Source organism: Oreochromis aureus, linkage group 3, assembly GCF_013358895.1.
Source record: "Oreochromis aureus strain Israel breed Guangdong linkage group 3, ZZ_aureus, whole genome shotgun sequence".
NCBI lineage: Eukaryota > Metazoa > Chordata > Actinopteri > Cichliformes > Cichlidae > Oreochromis > Oreochromis aureus.
Genome location: NC_052944.1, coordinates 98243817 through 98254488, shown reverse-complemented (window position 1 = coordinate 98254488; position 10672 = coordinate 98243817). Strand labels below are relative to the sequence as shown.

Here is a 10672-nt window from a genome sequence, read left to right as displayed (position 1 = left end):
TTGTGTACTTTATGTGTTTCTGACTGCAGTATGATTTGCAGGCAAAGAGGCCGGCAGAGAGGCCTGATACAGAGGTGGGCAGTCTTGTAATTAATTTTACTTCCTATATGACATGTATTGACCGTTAAATGTTGTCTCTACAATTGAAACAGGGTGACATTCGTTTGCTCTATAAGAGAAGTCTCCAGCAGAAAATGGAGTATACTGAGCTAAAGAAACAAAAGCTTCTAGGTGAAATTGAACTTCAAGCTCTAATGAGGCAAAAAGTTCAACTAGAAATCGAGTTGCTTCAAAAGGGATTTCAGAGTAAGTAAAAATACACTTTCATACAGAGCACCATTGATGACCTTGCGTGATACAGTATATATGATTTTTTTCCCGGCAAATGATGACTGGCTTTTTTTTGATGAGACAGAAAAAGATGCTCAAATAAATTTCCATGAGAAATATGTTTGGTCATGTTTTTAATATTCGAAATTGTGTTGCACAATTCTGTCCCGTGCAGCTCTGCCACTAGGTTGGTCCAAGTGCACTGGCTGGAGGTCATCATCAGGCTGCACCTCCACCACAGGAGTCCGCTCCTTTCTGATGGTGGCAATGTTGTGCAGTACGGCACATGCAACAATAATGTCACATGCCCTGTCAGGTGCAACCCTCAGACATTTCAGACACTGAAATCTTCCCTTTATTTGCCCAAAGGTCATTTCAATGCGTGCCCTTGTCCTGGCTAGAGCTGCATTGTAGCGGGTCTGTGGCCCAGGTTTGGGGTCAGGGAACGGTGTCATGAAGTACTGCCTGCATGCATAACCCCTGTCTCCAAGGAGAATCCCATCGTAGGCGCCTGTGTAATGGAGAAATGCTGTTATGTTAGGCCCAAAATAAGTATGAAATATCAAAATAAGTCTCTTTTCCTTACCACGCTCAAATAATGTGCATAACCCTGACTCTCTGAAGATTCTTGAGTCATGCACTGATCCGGGCCATTTAGCTTCCACATTTGTGATATGGCACATAGAGTCACACACCATCTAAGAGATTTCATTTTATGTGAACACACTCCTTTTCATTATATATTACCCTCTACAATATTAGTATTACTCACCTGCACATTTATACTGTGAACCCCCTTTCGATTGACAAAATCCCCTTCATTGGGGCCTGGGGGGGCCTTGATCGCAATGTGTGTGCAGTCTATGGTACCAATCACATTAGGGAAGCCTGCGGACAATCGAGCTATAGTTACAGACATCATGATTGCATCACATTCATTATCAAATTTATTGTACCTGCAATAGGAAAAAAAAGCCCTGTTTGACAACCTGTGGTCTTACGTGGCTTGGAAAATCCACAAACACACCCAGGGAATGCTTGAGTGCCAGGTATACTTTGCGAATGGAACGGCAGACAGCACTTTTGCCAATGTTCTCTGCGTCTCCAACAGCGTACAGACACGTGCCACTCGCAAAGAAACGGAAGGCAATGCACACAGTTTGTGCAGTTGTTAATGCCCGACTACGGTGAGTGGAACTCTTAACATAGGGATCCAAAAGTTGGTTAAGTAAATAATACCCTCACGGGAAAATCTCTCTATGAGCACACTGTCATGCTGAGCTAAAGGATCCTGTCTATCCCGCAATATACGCTGAATTCTGAAAACTCTCCTTATCAATCTTGCACCTTCCGCAATGGGTTGCTCGCGTACAAACGGACAGGACATGGCTGCGACAGACTTCCCAAATCCACCTTCGCTTTTATAGCCGTGGTCTCTCATCTTGATTACACGAAGTGTTTTTCTATTACTACTCTAAAATATGAATTACATCTGAAATAATCAAATACTGCATTATCTTTAGTTACATTGATAATATTTATTTATGGGCAAACAGTGCAGAAACATTGCTGTTGCTTTCGTATAAATGCAGCGGACATACCTGAGTGGCCGCGATCTAATCCTGTTTACATAAAGTAAGCCTGCTCCCGAGCAGGTTTACGCTTACGGATCTGTTGCTATGACAACAGCAAGTCCCGGATGAGCTTTGGAGAACCGAACGATCCAAGATCACGCAAAATCGTCAACAATCAAATCCAGCTAACTTACTTAGCAAGGTATGAAGAACGGACCCGTGAGAGCTTACCTGTAGACTTATGATGCATTCAGGGTCCTGCAGCAGACTGTCAGCTCACGGGTGGGGGAGGGATCCTTCAGTCACTGCAAAACTAAAATCTGCTGCCACCAGAGTCCATTGAAAAATCTGTAAATTCAAGAATTGAGTAATATCCCAATACTACAATACCATCATGGAATACACATCATAAATCTTAGTTTACACTCATGAATCATGTTGTACCCATTCGTAGTTACAGTTTGTTGTGCCATTCAAAAACCATCATGGCTCAGTAGAAGCTCTAAAGTCACTCTGTCAACATGTCAGCACACGAGCTCTCACATGACTGCTTCATCAACATGGAGCTCTGAGTGTATATTAAAGGATCGTTGTGTGAAAGAGGCTCTAACACAGCTGACTGCAGCCTTTAGCTGTGAGCACACAGCGTCTCACATTTACATTCACTTTACTGTCAATTACACTCAGTAACTTTAAACAGCTGCTGTGGTTCCAGGACTGAGCCCCCAGTGTTTCAGGGTCCAGTGACGCCCCTGATCAGGTGTAAGATATCTGGTATCTGACAGAGGTGTCACGGTGTGATTATTTTACGTGTAGTTGTTTTTTTTTCTGTGTAATAATATTCAAAATTGCTATCAATACATTTTTCAAAAAATGCCTCTCTGTGCAAAATGGGTTCAAAAACATAAACAACTGTTGGATACTGTTTGTCCGTGATTTGACCCGGGGGAACAAAAACAAAAAACAAAAAACCAATTCTGCAGGGGAGACCTACCTTGGCACTTGTGCAGGTGAAACCAAAGGACAGATATGCTTCATCATATTTTCTAGTCTTCGGCTTAGAATGAAGTTGGTTTGGAAACCTATTCAGCTATGCTTCCTCTCCTGCTTTGCGTTTCCGTGGGCGCTTCGCGCTAGCAGTGTCCAAGCGTTTTGTTTTTTTCCTTTTCATACCGCGCCCCCCCTGCCATGGCTCTGCGCCCCCCCTAGGGGGCGGGCCCCACACTTTGGGAAGGTCTGGCATAACTATTAGCCTACAAATCCATCTTTAGTTTCCTGCAGCTGGTCTTTTGGGTTATTGTCTCCCCAGAAACACTTCCCTCGTGCTTTTTCTGTTTTCCTGGATGATGTTCTAGGATGCCCTCTGGACCCAGTAGAGGTGGTGAGTGACAGGAAAATGGTGGCTAAGCTGTCATCCCTGATGGACAACATCTTCCACCCCATGCAGGAGACTGTGACAGCACTGAGCTGTCATGGTTGGCTGTGTGGCAGGCAGGCAGGAGAGGTGGATCCAAAAAGCAGGACTCAGACACAAAAGTACAACTTAAAGCGCAGCTTTTATTGCTGGGAAAACCTCGAACTAACTAAACTCAGCAAAAGACAAACAAAAGTCTGAACAGAGGAACTGAGGACTGAAACATTAGAAAACAAATACTAAACCTGAGCTGGAGACTAAACACTAGGAACACGGGAGCAGAACACACAGCTTGTAGAGGGTACGACGCGACACTGAGCAGGGGCAAACACAGGTCTTATATACACAGGGAAGTAATCAGGGCTGACGAGACAGGGGGAACAAAGCTGCACACACTAACATGAGGCACACTCCTTCAAAACAAAACAGGAAACCATAAACCACTAAACAAAGACGCAGACACGACACTGAGAGACAGACTAGACACTAAACTAAACCTGCAATAAACATGAGAACAGAAAACCTACGAACTAATCCCTAAACAAGAATAACTAAAACAGAGTCATAATCATCATTATCATCATAACAAGAAAAGAATACAAAATGCAAAAACACACCAGAACAGAACAACTCAAAATACTGGGTCAAACTGACCCAGAACTGTGACATGAGCAGCTCCTTCAGTGGCTGCAGCACCCACGGTGTGGGACGGAGAGATTTCACAGGTCTTTCCTCCCCACTGCTGTCAGACTTCACAACAAAGACTTTAACTGATCAAACACACACATCCACACATGTGCAATAACACTAAGTGCAATAATCTTTTCTGGCATCGTTGTATTTTTACTCAGTTGTATATAGCATTTGTATTCTATTTTATTTGATTTTATATAGTATTTTATTTTATTTTATTTTATTCTATTCTATTCTATTGTGTACAGTATCTTATTGGTATCTTACTTCAGTGTTTTTCTCTAATTTTTCTATGTAACTTTGCTCTGTCCACTGCTGTAACAAAACAAATTTCCCACGTGTGGGACTAATAAAGGTTATCTTATCTTATCTTATCTTATCTTATACACATGTGGGTTTGAATGCTTCTCAAACTAAAGCATTGCTCAGTTTGGATCACAGTTCAGTCACTAGTCTGAGACCAAGTGCCACAGTTTCATCATCACTTTGTAAAGAGGGAACTTCATCTGACACATTTTCACCCCTTTGAAGTGGAAATGATGCTTTCAAGGAAACACAGAATGGATTTGCCTCCACAATAGAAACAGCTGCAGACTGAGGATCTTGTTAGAGGAAGAAGAAAGTGAAAAAATGGAAATTTCATGTGATTTCCATGTGTTGCTGCTCTGGACGATGCCCTGCAGAAGCTGATACAATCTCAAAAGAAAATCTCCTGGTACTTTTTTTTCTTTGCTGTTATTTATATTCATTATGTCCATTATAATGATGAGCCTCTGATATTAACAAGCACTTTTTCATTGTCACAGAGAGGGAAACGTTGTATTTTCTGCGTCACTTCCTCACAGCAAAGATATTTGTACTGATTCTGCAGGTAAACTGTTGATGGGACAATAAACACATTTCACTTTGTAAAATGTTCTGCAGAGAGGTTGTGGTTGCTTCTTAGACTATCATGACCTGGATGACTGAGCGCAGACACGTTCTGAAGGAAGGGCTCCACACTTATTGTACTGCTTATTGTTATCTATCTAGTTTGGTTTAATGTGTCATTTACAATTTATAAAACATAGAAGTCTTCAAATATATCTGCAGTGCGTGGTGTAAATTCAATGATTCAAGCTGCAGTTGGTTGTTCATCTTCATTGAAAGATAAATATGAATAAATGATAATAATATATAATACAATAAATAATAAATATCATGTGATATTGACATGTGTTGTTTGTATTATCTGTAAATGTCTTTTTGAATGTAAATGCTTTGTTCCAGACAGACAGGTTTGCTTGGACAGCCGTGTAGCGACTCCCCACGGCTGTAACAGAGACTGAAGAAGATTGTAACAGAGTCCAACAGTCTGCAGAGACCACCACAGTCCACCGTCTTCACATCACAATTTCAACATGTCTGTAAAGTCTCCTTGCCCTTCTACTCATGCCTTGATGAACAAGTAGGTAGAGTTCAGAGCAGCAGAAGAAAAGCTCTGACCCCACTGTGAGATGGATACTGTGATTCATCACCTCCACCAGCAACACACTGACCTGCATTCATCCATAGATGACACTCAGGACCCTGGTTCCACAGCTGTTCTTGTTCACAGCTGCATACAGTTAGAGAGGAAACTGTATAATGCAATGATGATGTTCCAGCGTCATGTTGTTGCTCCTCCTCCACATGCTTACCTGCCACAGTTTAACTCCGCCTCTCAGACAGTCATGTCACCTGATCGGCATGTTTTGCTGTAAGATGACGTCATCATGAGGTTGACGAGGAGGGCGAGAAAAACTAGTTTTGTCCTGCAGATGGCGATCTTGCACCGTGTTCAGAGACACTTTGATGATGCTGCTCTACTCAGCTTACTTTAGCCTGGGTTGGACTCTATATGAGCAGCTTCACTCTGGTTTCACTGTTAAATACACTTGTTTGATTTCACTTGTAAAAGTTGAAAAATAAATATTTTAATGCAAAATTATTTGTTGGTACATTATTTGAGGGTCAAATATCTTGTTTGATTTGAGGAATAAACTGTTAAGGTGGAAAAAATGAATCAGGTTAAAATACTTTAAATCAGTGCAGATGTATAATGTAATTTAACATGCTGATAATGGTTGTAGTGGGCTTGTAATGTAAATGTGATTAAATGTGACATTAATGGTGACGCTGTATAAACCTGATAAAACAGTTCTATTAGTGGGTCTGTGTGATCAGCATCAGTGGGTTAAGGTGAGGCCTTGACTAGTAGAACGTCATGTTGGTGTCTGACAACACATGAGCCAACATCAGACTCCGAGCGCTACGATGCTAAAGATCAGAAGATCCAGTGTGACATCATCGTTACCTGGCAACAGCAGCCCTCATCTGACTTTATTGGAGGATATTTACAGCAGCAACACTGTTTAGTTTGATATGACGGATCAACAACATGCTGTGATATCCAGTTCATCTGTAATAGATACTGGATCTAATCAGTCAGCAGATATTTGATCAGCTTATTTATAACTGTACTAGAAACAAACACAACTGTGTTGGTGATTCATGCAAACCTGCATATCAGCCTTTGAAGGTTTTGTAGTATTGAGAACAAAGAGGTTGTGTTAGGGCTGAAAAGCCCGACTTGTTCTCCTCTGCAGGTCATCAAATGCATCACAGAAGTTTGTGTTTGCACAGCCTGTATATGTTTGATGGCTTTATTATTCTCTGTTCAAAGACAATAAATGTGCAAAATGTCTCATGTAGTATCAGCTTCATTTAAAATGACTGCAAACATTTAGAGAACATGTGCTGCTGTTTGTCCTACATTTCAACACTGAATGAACCCTGAAAACGTGATGGCAGGTGGCAGATTGGAGTCCACATGAAATATCGGCTGTATGAAGACTGGAAAATATAGATGATACAAATATGCAGCCAAACATTTGTGGACATGGATAAACTATCTGATCCAAAAAGCAGGAAGTGACACAGCTAGAAAATGAAAGTGTGTAACAGCTACACAGCAAATTCAAAAGTGTTAAATGTATTGGTGTTAGTAGTCTTCTTGCAAAAGTAGAGTTAATTTTACTCTTAGTAGAGTCACATTCCTTTAATGTAACTCTGAGGTGTAAAATTATAGTAGTTAAAACCGAGTGTTAAAAATGAGTGTTTCTATGTCAAATCTGGAGGTGTTACAATGGAAACATTAACTCTTGAGCTCTTAACTCCGAACTCCTAGAGGGGCAATGACACTAATAGAGTAAATTCACAGACTCCGCCCCCAGCACTCCAATCGAAGCTGAAGTGAAGCCGTTTCGGAACATTTTGCTCTTCATATTTGAGTTTGCCATGCTTGGTAAGTCATTTTTTCAAAGATTGTTTCACTAATTATTATTAGCTTTTACTTCTGTGGCTCTTTGGAGTTGAGAAAAAGCTGTGTGAAAGGCATTAGGCATGTTGCTCGGTGATAGCATAATATTCTGTTTTAGCTAGCTGAAATGTATTGTTTGCGGGCAAATACTACAGCCTCAGTCAAATTTTTGGTCAACTTAAATACACCTAAAACAATGTCTAGAATGTGAAATGTTGGTATAACGGTGCTACTTGAAGCCTGAAAACGATCTCCCTAAAAAAAAACAAAAAAAAACGAGCAAACAGCAGCTACTGCTGTTTGCTCGTTTTTTTCTAAATATGTCCTGACTGGGTTCTACGTTAGCATTTTGATCCCTCCAGAGCTTTGTGCACACGGTTTAGGTAAAAATGAAAAAGGTTGAGGTTTTAAATTTAGTTCAGTATTACCTGTTGTCTGTGTCCTTGTCTTTTGGGAAAATACACAAGTAATGGCTCAAAAATGATTCCTTTTTTTACTGTGCTGCAATTGATTACCGGATTATTTGTGCAATTAATTAGTGTCAACTAATTTTTAATCAATTTTTAATCAATCTCCACACAGAATATGCCGTGAATATGAAGGTGGAATATGGGGGAGAGCAGAAGTGCGTTGAAGTTCCACAAAGTGATGAATGAAGGACGTGCATATTGTATTGAAGAAATAAGTGATGAGAATGCTGTTATTTATTTGCATTTACCAGCTCACCTATGTCAGACCTTTTGATAAACAAAATTCTAATGAAAGTGAGAACATGTACATTGTTACATCTTTCAGAAAATGTTTTGCAATTGTGGTGCACAGTTCAGAATAAATGTTTTTTAAAAACCATTGAATCTTTTTAATGTTTATTTCCAAAGGAATTTCTAGAAGTTCAGAACAGTAGAATTTCCACTTTTTAGAATTAATTAGAAGATAACTCTTATGTAGTTAAACTAAAATACTCTTTGAGAGTTAATATATAAACTCTTAACACCTAGTTAGCATTAGTAAGTGTTAAATTATCAACTCCAGATAGATTTGGTGTTTAACACTAAATCAGAGTTAACTTACCAACTCTCCAAAAAGAGTTAAATTAACACTCTCTGGTGTGGACCCATATAGACACTTTAATAGTGTTGAAATCAAATCTGACAGTGTTAATTTGGACATGCTGGATTTGCTGTGTAGAGTCAAATGTAATGCAGAGTTGAATCTGCACTTGGATCCATGTGTGAAAGGTCCACATGTAGTGTGCAAATTCCCTGCTGACTCAGCCTCAGAATGGTTAGAGGCAAGAATCAAGCGCACCCAAATGAGCGCATCATTGATCATGTGCGCATCACGCAGAGGGAGAGTGGGAGTGAGAGACGAAAGGCGCAGAGACAGAGCATGGGAGTTGTAACGCAGTTTGTGTGATTCCGTGTGCGTTAATGAATCTGTAAGTTTACCTTTGTTAACTGGTATGATAATAGTCATAGTTGTTTGTGCATGTTTCAAGCTAAAGTTATGCCTCGGTACACTGATATCACGTTAGTAGGTTTATTTAATTATTTAGTTAATTTTCACTAAGTTCATACCAGTGGTCAGAATCTCCTCCAATGATTACATCCCGCGGTTAAAGGATTTTTCTGTTGTTTATTGCTTACTTTAGCTGTTGTTAGGATTGCCAACCGTCCCTTAAAAAACGGAATCGTCCTGTATTTAGAGACAAAAGTACACGTCCCGTATTGAGCTAATAAGGGACGCACTTTGTCCCATAATACAGTGAGAATCAAAAGTAGTCTATAAATGTTAATGGAATTAACGCTTTGTTTGAAAACATAATTCCCAGCCCCTCTCCTGCTCTTTGACCAATGAGCTGACAGCACACCTATGACAATTCGAGTATGACAATTCAGATTACCGCTTATCTCATTGGTCGAGGAAAGGTCGCTTACGAGAAAATACCGGAAGACAACAGATAACCACAACAAGCAGCATGGCCAACAGGGAAACAAACGCCGACACTGCGGTGCAAGTCTCAGACGACAGTACACCTAAAGCTGGGCATACACTGCACGATTTTTTCAATCACGTTATTCAGCTCCTGCTCAAACTGCACGATTGACTCGCAGGGGTTATAAGTTCATAGGTCACGATGCAGGGTCTCACACTATACGGCCCGATGCTCTGATGCGACCTGAGTGCTCACACTGTGCGTCCATAAAATGAAGGTTATAACAGAAAATCTGTCGCTCGCTCTCCCTCTCTGTCTTTCACTCACACAGACACTCACACCACCACCATCAACTTTGCTAAATTGCTAATGAAAAACATTGATCAGGCAGCTGTGATTGAGCAGCAGTGTAAATCCAACTATTTTCACGGTTGTTGTGGTCGTGATAATTTTGTGATGCCACATCGAAAAGGCTCGGATGAGCTTTCCAAAGTTCTACAAGTTGTGCCTCCATCACTTGTGTCCAGATCACACGCTGCACAGCCGTGCTGCTCCGTCTTTTTCACCGACATTTACGTGTTTGGGCGTGCGCAGTGTGACCGGCTGCGGTGACACCCTCACGAGCGATTGATGATCAGGAGCTGGTCGTGAGGTGTTAATCGCTTCTCGTTACCCCACGTATACTACACGATGCACGATGAAGGCCAAAATCGGGCAGAACACCAAAAAGATCGCACAGTGTAAGCCCAGCATTAGAGCAGCAATGTTTGTTCCCCTCAGAGAAAGAAAGAAAAGGCTGCAAAAGTACTGGGAGGAATGGGAAAAGGAAAACACCTGGCTGGAAAAGTGCACGGGTTCCCCGAGCTTTCACGCCCCTCATGTTCTTCATGTGCCCACCATTAAAAGCATGCCTATGGAATAAAGTGCGCCGGCACACAGTGCAGTGCGCTTTATAGGTGTTATCCTGGTTTGTTTTTTAAACCCTCTGGTTAAGATTAATATGGGCATGTGCAGTGAATATCAGCGCTATGTGGCCAGAAGTGTGATAATATAATTTATTTTGTGTAATAAACAACTGCGAGGATAGATGATTACAACAAATATATGACTATTACATAAAAGTAATACATAGATGAATAATGATGATGAGTTATGATGCGTAATCATGGGAACAAGCGGGTTTACAAACGGGAGCAGCTGATTAGCATTAAAAAAGCTGAAATAATACCTCAACTAAAGCCAATTGTACTAAATGCACTAAATGTGCACTGTTACAAGAATGTTTTTCGTTCTATTGTTTTCTATTAATTTATATAATTTTAAGTTAAGCAGGACAGAGTTCTTTTAAAGAAAGATTTACTTATATTCTCAAAAGTTAAGCATGA

At 40.6% G+C, this 10672-nt stretch overlaps 1 pseudogene; it reads right to left on the bottom strand.

Annotated features, from left to right (window-relative positions):
• Window positions 1–464: 464 nt before the first annotated feature.
• LOC120434795 lies at window positions 465–1717 on the bottom strand (annotated as a pseudogene).
• Window positions 1718–10672: the final 8955 nt, after the last annotated feature.